Raw genomic sequence first — 22,652 nt, forward strand, 5'->3', positions numbered from 1 at the left:
TATGGTTTGCTCATCCTCATCACTATACAATGCGTTATGTGATTATACCACCACGAATTCATCCACCTTCCTGTTGATGAGCATTTGAGTTGCGTCCAGCATTACATATAACATTGCTATGGACATTCTTTTATGTGTCTTCTGGCCAACGTGTATATTATTTCTCTTGGCTATATTCCTAGGGGTGGTGCTATGTTCTCTTAAATAATAAAGATCTGAAATAGATTTGAGAGCTACATTTTAGATCAGATTCTTGCTGCTTGATCAAACCAGTTTCTTCTCAACTCTTCTTTCTAAGTTGGTACCAAGATACAGTTCTGACACCTGGAGCAAGTTTGGGTGATGACTTCTATTCTGACAGAGAAAGTCATTCAAGATTCAGATCAAGGTTGTTGAGCTGGTCAGCAACAAGCCACCTAGCAAGTAACCACAACATGCCCTGGGGCAGGTCTACACAGGAAAGCTATTCACTGAGAGCTTCTGAAACTACCACCACTGCACTCCAGGCCCTGTTTCCAGATCTTCCTGCAACTTCTCAGTTCAGACTCTTTTTGTGCCTGTGAATTTCTGGCTTGCTCTAGAAAGGCTGCCAGTGCCTTGTCATGAGCCCCAGAGACCAACCACTGGCCTCCTAAGTGTACCACTGGATGGCAGGATTCACCTGATGCCAAAGTGCCCAACACTGACTTGGCATATTCCAAAGAGTGAGGCAGACTTGGTCCCTCTGCCAGTACTCAATCTAGCTCCCCATGCACCGCACCCCCAGAAACACCCAGTAAGATCTGAGACTTCTTGCATAGAATCAGCCAGAATTTTCCAATAACTGAGTTCTCCAAAAGCCCCAGCTTCTGGACAGGTATTTCCACTTATGTTGTCTCATCAGTAACCCCTGCCTGTCCCTCCACCTCAGTGTGGCAGGCATGGTTCTAGTTTAGATTCTGTTCTATTAGAGGTTGCTATAGGTTACACTGTCTTAAAGCTAACACATGGTAGAGCAAGTTTTTCAAATAGGATCCAAACCTAGCAGTTTTTTTAGTACAACTGGAACCTCAAATACTTTACTTAAATAAAAGATAATCAAAAACTCAACAAAGGTAGATAGTGGGAGGAATATGGAAATAAGAATTGGGAGATCAGAGTACGGTTCCGTTTCAATTTCCAGTTTATAATTCCATTCTAAGTGGTTGTAAACCAGGGAGGTGATCCAGGGAAGGTCACTTCAGCTTTCAGAATAACAGTGTCTTTAACTGAAAATGAAAGGGACATGCATTATCCAGAGACCACACCTCCATGAGAGCAGGGATCATGTCGTTTTTCTCCTGATCACAGTGTCACCAGCCCTTACCATAGTGTCTGGCCCATAGCAGGCACGCAATACATGCAAAATGAATGGATGAATAAATTCATGGGAATCCATGTCAGGCTCTCTTACAAGCTTTTTTAAAATGCACATGCCAAGGCCCCACTCCATAAATGCTCGTAGGGGCCCAATTCTTTTTTCAAAGGGGAAAAAAAAACCTCTCTAGGTAGTTCTGATTCAGACTCATAGTATGAAGTTACTTACAACTATAAGATTCTATTATTCTATTAAATCAGCTGTATAAATAATCCTTTACTAAGTTTGGCATGAATTTATTTAATTTTATATAGTTCCCTCTTAGTTAGGACAAATAGGCAGTTCAATCTCTAGATTTCTCCAGATCTCTGAGAAGTCTGTCTAACTTTTTCCCTGTCTGAAATCAATGCACCTCGATCTTTCCCTTTCACTGCTATATTCTTCTCCTACTTGTTTTGAAGTCTGTTTTTTCCTAGAATTACAACAGTTGGATTAAGAACATCAAATCTATTAATATAAAGATATAAAGTGAAAGTGAAAGTCGCTCAGTTGGGTTCAACTCTTTGCAACCCATGGACTATATAGTCCATAGAATTCTCCAGGCCAGAATAGGGGATTGGGTAGCCATTTCCCTCTCCAGGGGATCTTCCCAACCCAGGGATCGAACTCAGGTATCCTTCATTGCAGGCGGATTCTTTACCAGCTGAGCCACCAGAGAAGCCCATAAAGATATAATATCTGAATAAATAAGAAAAAATAATTCATTTGGATAGAATTCCTATGTGCTGGTTCACAAGTGTTTCCCTTTTTCTCTTATCTTCACCTCAAGTTCAATTAGAAGGAATGACTGAGAAATTTGTCTTACAGACTTCTTTAAATATCTACTGAAGGTTTTCTCTTTTTACTTAGATACGTTTACATATTGCAGTATGATTGCCATTTTAGTAATATTTATTATATCACATCATTACAGCACAATATTGCCTATACTCATTCTACTCTGCATTAGCTCTCTATGGCTTGTTTACTACTCATTGTAAGTTTGTACCTGAAACGTGTATTTCATCACTCCACCCTCACCCCCTGATAACCACTGTTTACATCCACCAAGTGTTTTCGGAGCTGCAGCTTAGGAAACTTCCCTTTTCTGCTTCCCTCTTGGAAAGCACTGGCCACACGCACTACCAGAGGGGCCTGCAATCCTGCAGCCTTGCCTTATGTTTTCTACACACCTGTGGTCAATTGCCCTGGTCAAGAAGCCTAAGCCAACAGCAGGCTACTTCGTTTTCTCCCCCACCCTCCGGTCCCCAGGCCCTCTGTGGCTTTTCCACCTGGGTGTTATTAAAAAAGTGAAGAGGGCAAGAAAGAAAGTGTTTGCTGGCTCCTTTGCCAACTGGGCCCTTCCTTCCAAGGCCGCATGGCTCTAGTTTCTTTGTTTCCTCTTATGTTCAATTTTCTTTGGCCCAGGCTTTCCTCAATGGTTTTCTTTTCGCATTTTATCACCATAAATTAATTAAAATGTTTCTGGCACTGAGTTCACATCTGATCATCTTGGCAGGATCCCCTTACACAGATGGCGAGTAGATAAAGAGCAATCCAGGCATTCAAGAACAAGAACAGCCCACATAGGGAGCCAGCCTGAGAGAGGGCAAGAGGACAGGAGGGGCCATGGAGAAATGACTGCCACAAGGCTGCACTGGAAAGTTGGAGTCAGGGGTTGGGGGGCCACAGGGACATCTTGGGACTCTTCAGAGTTCCAATTCCTTCCCCAAACTCCCTAGAATAGAGCTGAAAACCAACTAGTAGAACCAGAAGTGGTCCTGCCTCTACTTCCTCTTCACCCTGCAAATTTGGTTGGCTCATGGTTCAGATGGGCTACACAGGTTGGGAGATGGTGGCACTCCAGGGGTAAAATGTGACTCAAGAAACAGGAAGAAGCAAAGATCTCACTTGACTGAGAATCCAGGATACATGGATCAGACCCATACTATGCCACAGCCTTGGAGTATAACAAACAACCAGACAGACACAGGCCCTCTTCTCTTGGTGTGAAAAATCCAGTAGGGCAGACAGACATGAAAGGCCAGCTATATCAGGCAGCAAAGAGACCACAGACTCAGAACTTGAAACTCATTTTTGTTATTGATAAGAAGTACATTGTTCAGGGACTTCCCAGGCGGTCCAGTGGTTCAGACTCCACACATCCAATGAAGGGGCCATGGGTTCGAACCCTGGTCAGGGAACAAAGATCCCCCATGCCACATGGCATGGTAAAAAAATAAAAACAAATTAAAATACAAAAGAAGTTCATTGTACAGACGGTACAAGTGTGTCCACCACCCAGAGACTGGACCCACCATTCCCAGTGTCTGGCTGCCTCAAGACTACTCTGGGGGCAGGTGGGGGACCTGAGCACCTTTCAGAGGAAGGCCATGGAGTTGTGACACTCAGGTGGAAAAGCGGAAACCCAGTGATGCTCAGCAAGGAGAGGAGAGGCAAACCTATAGTCATACGTAAACTTCCAGAAGGCCGTTCGAAAGGAGAGCTGAAAACACACTGAGATTTTAACTTTTCTTTCTCTAAAATTACTGGCACATAATGCCGTCTTATTTTACAGGGAATGCTATCCTCATCAAAACTAACAAGCAAAATAATGAGATTGTGAAAAGTGCCATGGATGAAATAAACAGGGTGCTGTGCCAAAGAATAACAGAGGCTGTGACCCCTTTAGGTAGGGCCATCCAGACAGAGCTCCCTGAGGGGTGACACTTAAATGGGAAGACAGGAAGGATCCTAGGGGCCTCAAAATAACATGGAGCATCAGAACTAATACTACATAACCTGCACAGACTACGACTTGCAAAAGCCCCACTCCAGGTGGGCATCCGGAGAGAATAAGCAACGCCTGGAGCCACTGCACTCCCAGAGCCGCATCTCCAAAGACCGCCAAGGCTGACATCCGGCCATCGTTTCCGGCAGCTGGACTATGTGTTCATTGAAAATCAGTTCAGTCTGCTGTCTCCTGGAGCCAGGTGAGAAGGGCTTTCCAGTTGCTTCCATCCTCCACTCAGGGGAGGAAGGCAACATGGCACATATCATTCGCTGCAATCTCTGGCCTCCCTGTGTGCCAAGCTTAGCACTGGACATAAGCAATTGCTTCACTGAGGCCTATTTGTGAGGAGAAGAAAATCTCTCAAGAGCCCCACATGTTCCATCTCCAACTATACCTGACATTTCTGGTCTTCCAGGCATCCCTGATTCATTTTCTTCTGACCACCCCAAAGTTTCTTTAGCATTTGCACATACACATCTATACTATCAAAACACTTCTTTACCCCTGCCTTCTCCTGCTGTCTCTGTTTACTGCAGATCCAGTTCCTCCAACCACCTCTGACTTCCCAGGTGACTCAGTGGTAAAGAACTTGCCTGCCAATGCAGGAGAATGAAGGTTCGATCCCTAGGTCAGGAAGATCCCCTGGAGGAGGAAACGGCAACCCACTCCAGTATTCTTGCCTGGGGACTCCCTTGGACAGCAATTCCTGGAGGGCTACAGTCCATGGGGTCACAAAGAGTCAGACACGACAGAACACAGACATACACACAGTTCCTCCAACCACCTCTGACACAACCCTATACTTCTTAGGAGTAAGAACTGAGTTGTGTATTGATTTTTTTCTAGGCACTTAGTAGATGCATGATCAACACAATGAATTGAATTTTAAAGTTACAACAAATAAGTATCTCATTTCTAAATTGTTAAGCATGAACAATGAAAGCTTGACTATTTTTTTACCATCTCTGAATTTCATCTTGCAGATGAATTTTAGAAATCTTCAAAGAAAGAAGGAGTGGGGGAGAGTGAGGAGGAATGCACGTAAATCTACTATTGTTTTTACTAGTATTTTTCTTATTATTCCAATGAGATAAGCAAAGTGTATCATTGGCAAATATAAATAATATATTTAGAGATGCACATTTTGTACAGACACACATACTGATTTCTTTGAAAAACCTTCTTGTATGAGTTGTTTTTCTAGAGTATGTATGATGTGATATATTCTGAGAAGAGAACAAAAAATATTTTAAAAATTTACAGTGGCCAAGCATTCCTTGTTTTCCTATTCTTTGTTTCAGTTCCTAGAGTCCTGTGCCCAGCTCTCCCAGCATCACTACATTCAGAGAAACACAAGGCAGATTAAACCATGAAACAATCCATTAGAGAGCTCCGAGGCTCTGGAAGCCTCAAAGATACAGGGTCAAGGGAGTGCTATTATTTTTATATTAGTTTACATTTGTCTCCCATTTTGAAACAACTCAATGTTTTCTTCTTGTCCTTGCACTTGCCCTTGGTCTCGCGTGGGGCTCGGCTACAGTTACAAAGTGGAGCCCGAGGGAGTTCTCCGTCAGAGACTTGGGGCCTGAGAAAAGGCTGGGTCTGGGAATCTCTTATCTGATGACTCTGCCCTGGAGGTGGATGGCAACGCTGGGGAAACTGGACTCCCACCTCTGATATGTGGGTGCAGGAGCACCTTTAAACAGCCTGGAGCTCTGCCTGTGCTAGTTAAAGGATGCTTTGCAGACATGGCTGATCCTGTGCATCCTCTCTCAATCGGGAGGCTGAGCTGTGTTCCTTTCCTGATCACCAGCCTCACACACATGCTGTCTTTGGGATTTTAGCACATTCTCTCCCATGTTTCCCATTTTTTTGTTTTTGAGGCAGGAAAAGATCTAGTTTATAATAGATAATTTAAATAAAAGCAACCTTACTGTAAAATAATTAGATGTGCTGTTTCATTCAAGCGCACAAGAATCCCACAAGGTAAGCATTTAGTGATCTCTTTCGGAAATTAGCAAAAGGTGACACATAAAATCCATTATCTTGCTGTTGTTGTAGTGGTGGTTTAGTTGCTAAGTCGAGTCTGACTCTTGTGACCCCGTGAATTGTAGCTCACCAGGTTCCCCTGTCCATGGGATTTCCCAGGCAAGAATACTGTAGTGGGTTGCCATTTCCTGCTAGTTCACAGCAATAGTTACAGGTAAAGCTTTGAACAGGTAAAGATGAAAGCTAGTTTCATCCATCTGTGAAACTAGCAAGATCGCCACTATAATACATGAACTGATGCCGGAAGACTAAGCATGCAAACCACAATTCCAGTTTTCAAATGGGCAAGAAAGTTGGCACTGAAACCAAACTGGCTGTAAGAATGTCTACAGGACCCAGGCCTTCAATTCTGATCCCCATCACTCTGTGCCTACAGGACGGGGCCCATGCCTTGTCTAATTGGACTCCATCTCAAATGCATAGCTGAACTTCAAGACATTTCAAACAATTCAAAATTAATTGCTTCACCCAAGGATAAGGATATCAGGCAAACATGCTTAGGCAAAAAAAAAAAAAAAAAAAAACTTTCCCAGGTAGTCTTTTAATAAATCCAGAGGCCATAATCAAATGTTGGTAAATTCTGCCTTAAGCTTCTACTGGTTCCTGTCACTCAGCTAAGACAGAAAACTGTCTTTCCATTGTTTAGACAGACAGTAGGCATCTCTATTTCATACAAACAAAATTCTCTTCAGATGCAGTCCCTACCCGATGACATCAGATATATGCCAGGAACTAGCAAGCTATTTATTTCCCCTTAAAAAAAAAAAAAAGTGTCCTTAAGTGTCCTTATTGGGCAGATAGGGGTGACAGGAGACTGGAAAACTAAACTACCAGTTCACATCTGGAAGCCAGGCCACTGAGCCAGTTCAGCTCAGATAACTTGTCAACTGGTCATAGACTATGAGATCAGAAACAATGCCTTTCAACTAAAACATTTTTCTCAGGGCAAATTCTCATGACAATCCAAAGATGTTGGAGTCAGGTTTGCAGTTGCGGTTAAAAGGAGATGTATTAAAGCCACCCATCCCCACTTCTCAGGGTCATGTCCTAGAAACACCATCTGGCATTTGATCTGTGTGTGCTGATAAATATTAGTGACAGCCAGCTTTGACTGCTGAGGGCAGCAGCCTCCCCACCAGGGGCGAGGTGAGATGGGAAAGCGCCTGCTGATTGCAGCGATCTGATGAAGCCCTGGCTCCCCACAACATGCAACTTTTTTCCCTGTGCCTCCCCAAAGTAAGGACAGGCCTCAGCACATTAGATGTGCCACTGAACTGAAGCTGTATAAGAGACTGTATCTCACTCTGTGCATCCAGTGACCTGGGAACTGGGCACAAAGCCACTTGAAGGGGTAAAGGAAAATACCTCCCCTCCACTCCCCATAAAACTGCTTATAAAGAAAACAGAAGTAATTATGGGAAAAAATGCTTAAAAACCTAGAGGGGTCTATTAAATGAACCTCACATGGATTCTAGTTTAAGTTTCCAAGACTCGGGCAAGAAATATTCATGTTGAAAGCTTCTCTTATCCAAGATATTTGGTAAAGCCAGCATGGTTGTCCAGAAGTCCAAACAAACTCATCAAGTAACTAGTGGCTTCTCTTTATTTTTAATTTACTGCAAAAACTGCATTAAAATTGCAACAAAAGAAATTAGGAGAGAGAAAAGTTTCCTTACCACCATTGCAAACCATGAACTTGCTTCTTAATCTCATCTTTCCCCTTCAATTCCTTGTTTATGGGCCAGCACGATTTTTACACAGTAAATAAAAAGTCTCTCAAATCTCATTGTTAAAAAAATATTTTCTGAAAAACTTTGAATGTACTAAAACCCCACAGTGATCCATCTAGCCACACTCTGGGCTACATTCCCCCAAGCTAGATCAATATTAAGCCAGTCATTTCTCAGGGCTAAAGATTCTTTATCTGTGCTAAAGCAAGCCATCTTTAAGTAGGTATGAATAGCACCCAGAAGCCCAATAATATAGAATTGAACCATAAACTGCCAACAGTGTGTGCCAGCCTCACTGGGTATTTTCCATTTATCCCTCCAAATTCACTCTCTACCCTTCTCCACTCTGCTCTGTGCCCAGAAAGGCTGAACCACGTGGACGTTTACCTCAGGCTCCCTTGTCCTCTGGGATCAGCCAACAGGAGGCACCAGCAGGAGAGCAGAGGCCAAGAGGAGAGTGAAATCAAGGTATTTCTTTTCCCAGCTGCCCGCTGGTCTCCAGGTCTTTCTCCTGAAGGTCATGGCTTCCCTCCTACAGCCTCTACTCCAGCCACAACTATAGGTCCCAGGGCTCTGCAATGCTCCCTCCCCTTGCTCCTGCAGCCCAAAGCTGGTAGGACTTCCTCCCAGTGCTGATTCTCCTGAACTGTACCTAGACTCTGTGATTACACTCTTTTCTTGGCTCACCCTCTTGAGTGTGCTATTGGGATCCTGACTCAAACACCAGACAATGCAGGAAGTGACCAGCTGAACCCCTGTGTCTCAAAGCAATGAGGTTGAGGGGAACACAGCATCTATAGTCCCACAGCCGGAGAACTTTAGAAAATAATCAGTGAAACAGATGGGAAGTAGTAGTAAGAATCAGTCACTCAGCTGTGTCCGACTCTGCAACCCCATGGACTGTAGCCCACCATGCTCCTCTGACCATGGAATTCTCCGGGCAAGAACACTGGAGTGAGTAGCCGTTTCCTTCTCCAGGGGATCTTCCCGACCCAGGGATCAAACCTGGGTCTCCTACCTTGCAGGAAGATTCTTCATACTCTGAACCACTAGGGAAGCCCCAAAAACAGATAGACATCAACATAGTCTTGTAGACTGCCTGCCATCTGCCCAAAAACTATGCTTTCCCTTGAATCTCAAGGCCACCCTGAGATGCCTGGGGCTATACCTCCCTTGAGGCACAGACTGTCAGATACCTTTGTGTTCCACCTCACATCCTCTCAGCCCACCTTTGACTTCAGCTGTTGCCTTGGCAACCAGCTGCACCCAGGTGTGCCCAGCAGCAACTTTACCTCAGCTACACCCAGGATCACTTCTGTTCTTCCTTGGGGAATCTCTGACACAGTAGGGGTGCAAGACACTCTCATGTGCACAGATGTGAAAGAGTGAGGAAGTTAATCTCACGGGACAACTCTTGGCCTGTGGAGCGGGAGAGGCAGCAGTTAAATGAGAGGCAGTTAAAGGGAGAGGCAGTCCCTTGGGTGAATAACTCTGAGGTGCACTTTACATGGCTACTCAGAGGACCCCCAGTGGGATTGGACCCAGTTGCACTGGTGACCATTTTAATATACCTTTGTCCTGGCTTTCCCCTCTCCCTATTTCATGATTTGAACACCCCCATCCCTTATAATACGTCACAAAAGGAACTACCTGCACATAAGCTCTTCTCATTGACTCTGCTTTCTAAGAAAACCCAACCTAAGAGAGGCAGTGGGATCTCCTTGCTGCTCCATAACAGAAGAACAGCTCAGAAATAGGAGACAAAGAATGAGGAAAATGCCTCCTAGTGCCTGTTTGAAATGCACCCCTAGATGCTCAGTGGCCTGACCAGCAAACCCCAGGATCGTCAAACTATCCCAACCACATAAAAATGTATCAAGGTAGAACCACACTCCTTACCAGCCACAGGGAATCTGCATTTTAGATAGCACAATAACCTTAGTCCATTATTTGCTCTCCCTCAATGAGGGGAATAAACCAAAAAAGGATATCCTTCAACCCAGCTTCCCTATCTGGAGGCAAAGTACTCTCATCCCCCAAGATATTAAGGAAATGCATCAAACTTAATTCCTACTGTTTATCTTCAGACTGCTCTATTTGCCTGATGCAGAAAGAATCATCCCCTCAGACCTTGAGATTTTTTTAAAGTATTCAGCCAGTTTCCACAAATTCTCTCCAGTACAAATAATCTCTTTTAAAAAAAAATTGCTCCTCTCTTCCAAAAAGTCAAGAAATGACCTCTCCAGTAGTCTTCTGGGTATGAAAGAAAATACACTGGTTTCATATATCATTAGTCCATGGTGTGGGGGAAAAGGAGAGACCACGTGAAGGAAACAGGTGAATCTGGGGGAGTAAACCAAGTGGAGGAAACAGTGGGAAAATGCAGTCTAGTGGTAAGTGCTGAGAAAAAGGCTTCAGCACTCAGGAAGTTCTATGCCTCAAGACGTCAAATGGAATAACTTTAAGCAAGCCATTTTGAATTCCTTTAAGTTGGTATGATTCTTTTCCGTTCACTCGCCTGTAAAATGAAAACAAATTCCACTTACTGGGGACAAAGATCAATACCAGATCAATACTCCACACATATGAATACTGCTGGGACCACAAGAAAAAAAGCTAGAAAGTCAGACAGGATGAGCCAGCAGCGAGATCTCACCAACTTATCCAGTTCCAAATTAAAACAGACCACTTGTTAGGTAGTTTTCCAAATAAACACCTCATACAAGGGGTATGTATGGAGTTCAAATTCCTAATAATGTCGGTAGGTTATAATGAACAGGATTTCCACTTCTTATTGTCTGCTTCAAGTTTATAAGGCAGGCCCCAGGAGGATACTCAATGCCCCCTCCCACACTGCTTCTCCTCACCTTCTTTATTTCATCCAGCAATAAAGCCCCATGCCCAAGGCCACACATGGGGCTGAGATGAACATCACAGGCCCACACTTTATGGAAAATAATCTTTTAGCAGCAGCATCTGGCTTCTTGGCATGATCCCCCAGCTGCTGCGCTGACAGCTCTGAAGTTGCTTTTTACTTTGTCATATGGTTCGGCTGCTAATGGGCTGTCTATTCTTACTTGTCCTCCTCTGGGTCATTTTTCCTTTCAGACTCACGTTGAGTTCCAAGAATATTGCACATCATGCCTCCTCTGCAGGAAAGCCTCATCCCTAGCTGTCCTGGAATTCAGAGAGCTAGGCATCCCATATGGGAGTAAGCAGTCCCAAAGCTCAAAGGGGAAACATCTCATTACACTGCCTGGTACATTTATTCCATGAGAAGCAGGCTTGCGAAGGGGCGATTAGGCAACTTGACAGGCACAGGTGGTAGACTAATACAAAGCATCATTTGTCTTTGTGTTTACACAGGACCAATCACTATAGTACCCAGGGCTTAAACAAGCACATAATTTTGACACAAAGGCCACAACCAACTTCTCATAATTGGCAATGCTGTTGGATTCCAAGTATTTTCTCCTCTTGATGCCAATCTGAAGACCCAAATGGGAGATTTAGCACCTGCAAGTGGTTTCTCAGGCTCCCAGTGCTTACTTTGATAGTCTGTGGAGTCTCCGCATGCCCAGTAACAGACCAGACAAGGGCCAGATGTCCAAACAGGAGCCTGATTTCCTGAAACTCAAGAGTGGTTGGAGAAGCCAGCCTGCAGTTGGCTTCCCATTCAACCCCTCTGGAGGCACCCAGGGTCCAAATGAGCCCACGATGACCCTATGAAGTGACCAGAAAGCAGCCAAACACATACCTGCCTTTCATGGGTCTGCAATCAGGGCTGCCACGTACTGTTGAGCAGGCTGAGCACTGCTCAACTCCAGAGAACACTATCCATAGAGGCTAGTGATGTGACCTGATGTTGCTCACAACAGCCCTGCCCTTGGTAAAGAGATAACTAGAGGATTCAGGACAAGGACAGACGACTGCAAATTGAAATTGCCCCAAATGTAAATGAGACAAGATGGTAAGAGTATTTTTAGAATAAGTAAAACATAAACCTTTAAAATAAGTATAAATGAGTTTCTGGGATGATTGGAAAGAGTTGATTTAATCCTAAAAAGTGGAACAGTTTCTGAGAGAGTAAAAGGGAGTGAAGAGAGAATGATAGGAAGCAGAAGAGAAGAGAATGTGATTTGATAGCAGCAAAGCAAAACCTAAAAATTACATGGATAAAGTTGGAATTTTCTTCAGGAAAAATTCTCAGGGCATCTAAACCATGGATGATGCGGCTAGAAGCCAGTTTTCTCTCAGCTCCCTATTTTTCCATCTGCCAACCTCTTCCAACTCCATTTATTCCTTCAATGCATAGGCACTAAGGAGAACCAAATTATGAATAAGACAAGACCCCTATCTTCAGGAAATCAAAATCTAATGAAAAGAGTTAAGGCAAGTATATATGAGGTCAAAGTCAACACGGAACTATTACCTAACACAGTATGCTTATAGCAGCATTTCAAGAGAGGTCAGTCCCAAGAGGGATAAGAGGGGTATCCTCAGGGAAGAACTGGCATCTGAAACAAACCCAGAACAACAGTCAGAGTGTCAGCAGGGAGAAGATGGAGAGCACATTTCAGGCAAACAGTAGCACATGAATAAAGGCATATTAGGAAGAGTCTGCTTGGAATAAAAGCATCTAAAGGGCAAGAGGGGATATGAAAGTAACAATGCAGTTTAACTCTGGAAAGTTGGACTGAGGAAGGTTATTTAAAATTTTGAATGCCTAACTAAAGAGGCTGAACGTTCTTATAAGTCCATAGGAAGAAATCCATTGTTATTATTCATATATTAAATTTTGAGCAGAGAGTGATGTAATCAGAGCTGAGCATTAAAATCAGCTTTATCTGGCAGCAGAGTTCTCGTTAATTGGCGATGGTGGAGACTAGTAGCCCAGGACAAATTAGCAGGTGAGAGGCAGCGCAAGGGCTGGACTGCAGCCGTGGCAATAAGAATGGAAAGTTTGGGTCAGATGCCAAGAAACCCAGGCAGCCTCTGGATGTGGCAAGGAAGTAGTACAAAGGAAGAACAAGCCGGGGCTTTAAGCCTGAGAGAAGAGAGACAGGGAGGCCGGCCAGAGTGAACAGCGGAGGGGTGAATTTTGTTTTCACATGTTAACTGTGAGGAGCTTGTGGCGTATGCAGCTGGAGATACTCAGCTGGACGGTGGGAGGGTGCTGACTCTGGTGTCAGAGGTAAGACTGGAGAGGATGAGTTTTGCAGTCCTGCAGGTCTGGGGTCAAACCCTACCTCTACCTCTACCTCTAGAGTGTCCAACTATTGTGATCTGGGGCAAGTTAGAAGCCTAAGTCTCAGTTATCCCATCTGTAAAATGCTTATTTAACTTATATGCAGAGTACATGAGAAACACTGGGCTGGATGAAGCATAAGTTGGAATCAAGACTGCCAGGAGAAATATCAATAACCTCAGATATGCAGATGACACCACCCTTATGGCAGAAAGTGAAGAAGAACTAAAGAGCCTCTTGATGAAAGTGAAAGAGGAGAGTGAAAAAGTTGGCTTAAAACTCAGCATTCAGAAAACTAAGATCATGGCATCCAGTCCCATCAATTCATGGCAAATAGATGGGGAAACAATGGAAACACTGACAGACTTTATTTTGGGGGCTCCAAAATCACTGCAGATTGTGACTGCAGCCATGAAATTAAAAGACGCTTGCTCCTTGGAAGAAAAGCTATGACCAACCTAGGGAGCATATTAAAAAGCAGAAACATTACTTTGCCAACAAAGGTCTGTCTAGTCAAAGCTATGATTTTTCCAGTAGTCACATATGGATGTGAGAGTTGGACTATAAAGAAAGCTGAATGCCGAAGAATTGATGCTTTTGAACTGTGGTGTTGGAGAAGACTCTTGAGAGTCCCTTGGACTGCAAGGAGATCCAACCAGTCCATCCTGAAGGAAATCAGTCCTGAATATTCATTGGAGGGACTGATACTGAAGCCGAAACTCCAATACTTTGGCTACCTGATGTGATGAGTTGACTCATTGGAAAACACCCTAATGCTGGGAAAGACTGAAGGCAGGAGGAGAAGGGGTTGACAAAGGATGAGATGGTTGGATGGCATCACCAACTCAACAGACATGAGTTTGAGTAAACTCCGGGAGTTGATGATGGACAGGGATGCCTGGCGTGCACAGTCCATGAGGTCACAAAGAGTCAGACACAACTAAGGGACTGAACTGACTGAAAATGAGGATGATAGCCAAATTAATATCCCCAGCATTTCTGCAAAGATTAAATAAAATAGATGTTAGCATAGGGCCTAGAACACAGAAAGCCTTCGATAAACACAGTCTTTTGTTATTTTCCCTGCAGAAACACTGTCTTTATTATTTTCCCTCTTTTTTTTTTTTCAGTAATCAACTCAGATCTTAATAATGTACCCCAGCTGTCCTCCTGCTCTTTTGCCACTTGGGGTCCTTTTATGGGTTTGGCATGTAGCCCTCCTGCCTTTCTCTGTTCTCTGGAGTCTGGGCCACCCTGATTCTTGTCTGGTCCACCCGTCTCATGAGCCCTTCACCCTCCCCTCTGACATGCTTGAGCCTTGATATATGCTATCCCTGCAAACTTGCCTTCCGTCACAGATCCTCACCCTGAATTCATCTGCATCTGCCCAGGTCCTGTGGGGATGATTTGTTTTCTAATCTGGGGTCAAGATGAGGGGAAATGGGCCCACCTCTCAGCCAAAAGGTTTGACTTCAAGTCTTAGACAATATATTTCTTTACTATAAAAGTTGTAAAACATTGGGATAATGTTACGGCTTTACTACCCACTCCTTTGTTCTCCCATAGCACTTTGTCCATCTCGTCGTGACAGAATTTATCATGTTGTGTTATAGTTGGTTATGTGACTGGCCCCCGCCCCCCGCTGGGCCATGGGCTCCTCCAGGGCAGGGACCAAACCTTATTCATCTTTGTTTCCCCAAGCCTACCAAAGGTGTTCAATAAATATTGAAAGAGAGTTAACAACAACTTACATCTGTACAGGTCCTTATGTTTTGCAAAGGCCGCTGAGGGAGATGGTAGAATCTGGCTCTAGAATGCTAAGCTATAATTTTTCTCCTATTCATTGCACCTTAAGTAAGTATAGCCATCAAAATGGGGAGGAATAAAAGGACCACATGCCAGTTTTTAAAAGCAGCAGTTCCAAGATTTGGGGATTTCACTAATCGGTGTTTTAAATAACCTCTTAATTGGGGGAAGCAACGTGGCGTTCCCAGCTTCTTGTACTTTGCTAAGTCAGTGCTTTAGAGAAAAACCGTCATCATCAGCAACTGCTACCCTCCTCATTTCACAAAAGGAAGATTTTAAACAGCCCTCCAAAAAAGTGGCATAAACATAAGCTTAGAAGAAATAAAAACTTTTTAAATTGGTAATTAGCTTTCTGAAACCCTAGTACCACTGCCTATCTTTTCCTCTTTCCCCAAGGACAGTTGATTGGCCCTGGTGTCCAGACTTCCCCTGGGTGACCGCAGTCCAGAGCAGTGTTTCTCAGACTATGGGACTCCTGGGTGTCTGAAATTGCTCTGTCAGCATCTTTCTATTCTGGTGAAATATACATAACATAAAATTTACCATTTTAACCATTTTTAAGTGTACAGCTCAGTGGCATTAAGTCCATCCACTTTGTTGTGCAACCCCCACCACCATCCAGCTGCAGAACTTTTCTATCTTCCCAAATGGAAACTCTCTACCCACTAGGCATTAACTCCTCGTTACCCTCTCCTCCCAGCTCCCAGCAACCATTACTCTACTTCCTGTCTCAGAAACTGACTACTCTAGGTACCTCACATAAGTGGAATCATACAGTATTTGTCCTTTTGTGACTGGCTCATTTTGCTCAGCGTGTCTTCAGGGATCATCCATGTTGATCCATGTGTCAGAATTCCCTTCCTTTTTCGTGCTGAATAATATTCCATTGTATGGATATATTAATACTATGTTTTATTTATCCATTCATCCTTTAACAGGCATGTGGGTTGTTTCCACTTTTTGGTTATTGTGCTTTACTGAACTTTTTACTTCTTTTTTTTTTTTCCACATGACAAAAATCCCAAATATGTAACATAAGCAAATTCTGAGTCATTTTCTGGTGCTTTACAACTGAATCCTACTCTGGGATGACCAAGCCTGCTTCTACCTTTCCACACACAGTATGTGATCCACCTGTGCCCATGCCTGGTACTTCACATTTAATGTGTGTGTGTATTTATTCATTTTTATTTGTGGCTATGCTGAGATTTTGTTGCTGCATCCTGGTTTTCTCTAGTTGTAGCAAGCAGGGGTTACCCTCTAGTTGCAGTACGTGGACTTCTCTCATTGTGGTGGATTCTCTTGTTATGGAGCACAGGCTCCAGGGCACACAGGCTTCAGCAGGTGCAGCAGGCAGGCTCAGCAGTTGCAGTTCATGGACTCTAGAACATGGACTCACTAACTGTGGTGCAAAGGCTTAGTTGCCTCGCGGGATGTGGGATCTTCCCAAACCAGGGATTGAACCAATGTCCCCTGCACTGCAAGCCAGATTCTTTTTCTTTTCCATAAATTTATTTATTTTAATTGGAGGTTAATTACTTTACAATATTGTATTGGTTTTGCCATGAAGAAAGCTGTGGTACATATACACAATAGAGTATTACTCAGCCATTAAAAAGAATGCATTTGAATCCGTTCTAATGAGGTGGATGAAACTGGAGCCTATCATACAGAGTGAAGTAAGCCAGAAAGAAAAACACCCATACAGTATACTAACGCATATATATGGAATTTAGAAAGATGGTTATGATAACCCTGTATGTGAGACAGCAAAAGAGACACAGATGTATAGAGCAAGCCAGATTCTTAATCACTAGACCACCAGGGAAGCCCTGGTACTTCACATTTAAAAACACTGATGGAGGAACTGGGTCATTGCAAGACACCTAGCAGTACAGGCATACAGTGCTCAAAAGAACCTTTGCCATAACAGTCTGTATTCCATTTGCAATGCAAGCTAAAGTGGTGGGTGGTCCCTGCCTTTGTACATAACTGTACCACTTTGCTACCATAATAGCAAATAACCCATAAAGAATATTTCTAGTCCCAACTTCAACAGTCTTTGAACCAGATACCCATTTGATGCAGAGGTCAATCCACTGTGATGCTAGTCTGACTTTCTAGTGCAGAAAACACCTCACAATTAACTGATGTCTCATTAAAAGTGGCATTTGAATACTTATTTTTAGTAAATTTTAGGTTTAATATAAAGTCTGAGTTTCTAAACTATCTTTGTCTTGAAGTTACCAATCTTTTCCCTAAAACTCACTTGCATGAACAGAAAGTCTCTGAACTAGCATCACTGAAGTTAAAACAGCAAATTAAATATGAGACTGAATCTCAGGTTTGTGCTTCTACTATGAATCAGGGCTTATGCAAAATGACACCATCCATGCTACTTGATTAATACTGTTATTTTCAATAGTATAGGTTTTCTAAACATTAGGAATGTATGTCCAACTTTATGTGTATATAGAGTATAATAAGAAAAAGGATGGAAGTCAACACAAGAGATGCACAAAGACAATGTTGTCCCTTTAAAGGAGGTCTGTACATTTTTCAAGTTTGCCAGGCAAGAGTCTAGAGCTCTATTCCTGGAATGCTCCCCTTCATGTAAGAAGTAATAGGGCAGGTCAAACCAATTAAGTGTTCCTAAAAACACAGCTCACCAAATACCATGGCTGCAGAATAACAGCCAGCAGTTTAGAGTGGTGCACGAAGAGGAATGACCCTGGGGGACACCACGTTAAAAGCTCAAATTTCACTTCCCCAGGGGAGCACTTTCCTTTCAAGCTGCGACCTCTATCGCAGCCGTTGAGAATGACACCTCTTCCCCACTCCCAGGGGTGAGCGCTCTCCAAAACTTCTGGGCCAGATTGCAACAAAATGAGCCGTCAGGCATTCCCCTGGGATAGTCAGACTTTTGCCCTGAGATCTATAATACAATTTGACCTTCTTTCTACTGAGGTAAACACACCACCTGTCACCTCAAAAAACTCAGCCTTGGAGTCAAGCACATCTGGAATCAGCCTATAAACGTAGTCCTGAGATTAATGTTGAACAAGAAAAAAGGCTAAGGTATCCACTGATTTCCACTTACTGACAATTCCCACTCAGCAGCCATGTTTGGCTTCCACATGAGAACACCTGAACACCTCCCCATCAGCAACACTACACTGAGGTTGGCCAAAAACAAGCCTCAGAACACCCTGAAATGCATTTTATAGTAGTAAAATAGTAAATCAGCATGTGGTGTTTCATATTTGTGTTCCCAGTGGGCAGAATCAGAAGTGATGAAGGGAGGTTCTGAGAGAGGCAAGGCATACCTGGAAACTCCCCCGTACTCACCTCTTATCTTTATGGGCACAGTAGAAGGTGGGCCATGAACTAACATCCTAGAAACTCAGAAGGGCACAGGAAGCGTGCAAAGCTGCCATCTTCCCCCAGAAGTAACAGTTACACTTCCAAGAAACTAAGAAGAGAAAGAGAAGCATGAAAAGATCTGGTTAAGAAGCTCACTGAAGTACTCCTACGTTCCATGAAAGGGTAAGTAAGGCCATTAAAAAATACCCGTTTCACAAAAATCCATCCTCCTACTAACATCTGGAAATGAGCCACATATCTTGAATTCAAAATGTGGATCATCCATAACCCTAGTTATACAACCAACCTGTTGGCACTGACTACAAAGGGGAGACGTCCTGTTGAGAAGGAGGACGACGGCTTTACATTCAATGAGGAGAACATGTCTCATTTTGCACCGAAGCACAGCTTGGTAGGCTCTACATTGGCGCATGCGCATGCAGGGTTATTTAGCTGGTACCTCTTAGTCACAGCTCCTGTGATGTGGTGTGTGCCAGGATTTAGCGGCACAATGTGATCGTATCATAAACATCCTGGCCCTCCTCGCTTTACTTCTGAAACCAGTTTTGGTGACTGACACTGCTTTCTTTGCAGCCTTATCGGCCTCTTCTCCCCTTCCGATTGTGGGTCTGATCTCTTGCCCAACATTCCCGTGTTTAGACTGTCTGGCTGAGGGCATTTCCCTCTTGCTGCTCAACAAACAGGTTTCCGCAGCCTGTTGGTTTGTTTTCTGTTTGTTTCTGACACAAGCCTGTGTGCACCACTTTCTGGGAAGTTTCAAGTTGTTTCAGGGAGTTCCTGGTTTGTTCAGTTAAGCTTTCCATTTTTGGAGTGAGTGCCCCGAGTTAATATAAAATCAGCTGGATCACAAAAACAATTTTGCCTCCCTTGAGAAACTGGCTTTCAAAGAAAACTCTGTTTGCCTGCATATTTGATAAGAGTGATCAGGAAAGAAAATAGAAGTCTTGTAAATGTTCGTGTCATTTGTCATTTTTTATATTCTTGCCTTAACTTTAGTTCATCAAAAGTGATGCCACTTAGGCCAGATGGGAGGGGAGCTTGGGGGAGAATGGATACATGTATAAGTATGGTTGAGTCCCTTTGTTGGCCACCTGAAACTATCCCCACATTGTTAATTGGCTAAACTTCAATATAAAAGAAAAAGGTTGTGTTTTTTTAAAGTGATGCCATTTAGTCCTCTGTTAGGTAGCTCTTACTAACATACTCTTCTCACTAACAGCTGGCTATTGGAACTTCATTCTTACCTGTAATTGAATATAAGATAGTAATCAATAATCCTATTGTAATGTTTTTCTATTCAGTCTTTCTCTTTGGGCTTTACTCTTCCATGGAATTTAAATACATGAACACATATTTCTACACATCACCCAAAGCCAGCTTTTCTTTATCATCTTCCTCCAATCGTGGAACATTATATCCCGTAAACAAGGCTGGTAAGGGCATATCTGAGCCAACCTTTTCTTTGGCTGCCTTTCAAAAATTGTTTAAAACAAGATATGTTCTTGAACTGGGAAAAGGAATTACACATGATAACCTTAGAAAGTAGCTACTTGCTTTGCCCAACTAATATCATTGCACAACACCATGGCTGCATGTGGAGCGTTGTCTTCAATTACGGGCCAGAGCCCAAAGTGGCGAAGTTGAGATGAAATTGATTTCAATGGGACATGACCATTGAAATGTTATATTGAGTATGACCATAAAGTTGGTATAATTATCAAACACAGAGTATAGGATATTTATGACAAGAACAGTGCAAAATTCTGTGTTCTATGAAATAAGTGACTCCAGTTATGGATCTTTAACCTCACTAATTGATTTCTAACAGCAGCATCTGCTCTGACAATCACCTTTTCAGTCTTTTTTTTTTAAGTTGAATGCATAACTTTTTTCTTGCCTTAGTAGTCTTTTTTAAAATTGAAGTATATTTTATTTAAAACTTTATATTAGTTTCTGATGTACAGCACCATGATCCAGTATTTTTGCAGATTATACTCCATTATTTTCCAGTCTCAATAAATGAACTGTCCTGAGTCGCTCACACCATTCTTTCACTCTCCAAACAATGACCACATTTATAAGAGAGTGGCCTGTGTCATTGAAACACATATTTTTCTCTCGGCAGAGCTAACTAGAACCATTAACCATCAATGTCATAACACTAGATTTAACTAGCTAAACCAACCCAATCTTACCCCACTTCCCTCGACAAACAGATGAAACATAACTTTTCTTTCACAGCCTGTTAAGACAGATACGTAAGCCCAGATCCAAGGCAATGGACATAAATGCAGTCAGAGCCTCAATGGAGGGGGTCCACAGATCATTGTCTAATATGAAGTGACATGACCCAAAAAATACATACTTCTTTTGTTTTTCTTGCAGTTCGCTCCTTCTGTGAGAAGAAAGCTTGCAAAGAATTTTGTGAGCCGAAGTGTTTTAAGCTAACTGCAAGGCTGCCAAGCACTGTTATTGCAGAATTCATCTACTAAGAGTGTGGTGTCAGTGTTACTGTGGAATCTAGGAGGAATGGATTCTGTTAACTGCCCCCTCAAGTACTCCCACTATCACCAGATGTTGAGATAATGATCAGCACATCGTGTTCTCCAAGGCACGAGTCCCACCAAAATCAACAAGGGATTTCTCCCTATTTCAAATATGTTCAAACAGCATGATGAGAAGAGGATACCCACTTTCCTTGGCCATTATAGGTACATGCTTCCTTCTGGTGGGATGTAACTGTGGTTGAGTCAACGGTGAATTGACTCAGAGGACTCTCTTTGAGTAAAAATGACCTTTTTCCATGATGGATGCATGTTGCCCTGTATCCCAAGGTGCCGGCAGCATCTTTTCTAATTCACCCATCATTATGACTCTCCTTCTAAGAAACAAAACTCTTGATTGATTGCTTTGCACCCAATTTCCCATCTGCAATTTGGAGCAATAGTAATCCCTCCCAGGTTTCAGGAAGAAAGAAGAGCTACAGACTGCCTTTTTCATGGCAGAGCAATTATTTCAATAATAAAGATTCCTCTTTTATTTTCATGTCTTTAATTCATGAAACTCAAAATGCATAATGTACCCCAAGATGAATAAATTCCCCCATAGTTTTATCATAAAAAAAGAAATTCCCAAAGCATGATTTTCATGTAGTTAGAATCAAATCCCAACTCCAAAACTCAAAATCTGTCTAATAGCCAAAAATTAAATTCAGGAGTTTTTATTTTTTAAAAAAGACCCACAAGATCTTTTCCTCCCCTGAAGAAATTCAGTGCCCAATGCTTCCCTATAAATAGTTGTCAATAAACACAACTGCTGCAAATGTATTCAGTAAATGTTAAGGTCAAAGGCCTTCACTGTTTATTGCCTTGTAAACTCAAAGACAAGTGAATTTATTGCTTGAATGAGTTTCAGGGTATTGGCCTTCATAAAAGTTCTGAATCCCAGGTACAAAATGCTCCATCAACTCACACCAAAGCTATTCTGCACAGAACTGAGAGACCGCCCACCATTGGATTCATAATTCAAACACGTCTTGGAAAGTGTATTGTTTGCCATGTTGCATAGATCCCCATGGATTAGTGCTGAACCTCGCCTGTCATTATTACAAGAACTTGCTTCAACCTAACTATAAATTGCTGCTGCTTCTAAAACAATGTCATGTATTAGTGTACCAATTTAAACTCTCCAAAATATAATAGAAAAGATGTCAAGAATGGAAGAGTTTACAATTTCTCTCTAATCTACACATAAGGGGGATACCTATAATCTCCTTGATATAACATTTGTCAAATTTTAAAGAAAAGGACAATTTTCCATATCAGAGCACATCAAAATGTATGGACTACTTTGGATAATTAATTTTTTTATATTATTCAAAACCTAAGTTTTCTAACCTTCCTGTTAATTGGCAGTTTCATGTATCAATATGTATGCCTAGTAAAGTAGGAACAGGAGAGATCATAAGAGAATTATTAAATATTGTTACTTTTACAAATAAACGAGTTATGAAAGACGTTCACATTTATAGCTTTAAATAGCTGCATAATTATTTCATTGTTCTTTCACTTCAGTGGGCTGGATTCAATCCGTGATTAGGGAACTGAGATCCTGCAAGCCCTCCAGCATGACTGGAAAATAATAACAATAAAGTTAAATTTATTTTTATAAAGGAACTCTAGGCTCCACGACCATTGGGCCTTACCATCTTAAGTGAGGACCGAAGCAGTGTAATATACAAAGGCTATGATATTAATATCAGAAATG

At 42.5% G+C, this 22,652-nt stretch overlaps 1 long non-coding RNA gene across 1 annotated transcript in view; it reads right to left on the bottom strand.

Annotated features, from left to right (window-relative positions):
• Positions 1 to 18,996, bottom strand: part of LOC105610712 (uncharacterized) — a 38,681-nt gene extending 19,685 nt beyond the window's left edge. Inside the window, exons 1-2 of the long non-coding RNA XR_001434945.4 lie at positions 18,826 to 18,996; positions 18,351 to 18,474 (exon numbers count right to left, since the gene is read on the bottom strand). This is a non-coding gene — a long non-coding RNA (uncharacterized LOC105610712). The remainder of the gene's footprint in view (positions 1 to 18,350; positions 18,475 to 18,825) is intronic.
• Positions 18,997 to 22,652: the final 3,656 nt, after the last annotated feature.

Source organism: Ovis aries, chromosome 7 (genome assembly GCF_016772045.2).
Source record: "Ovis aries strain OAR_USU_Benz2616 breed Rambouillet chromosome 7, ARS-UI_Ramb_v3.0, whole genome shotgun sequence".
In the NCBI taxonomy this organism is placed as follows: domain Eukaryota; kingdom Metazoa; phylum Chordata; class Mammalia; order Artiodactyla; family Bovidae; genus Ovis; species Ovis aries.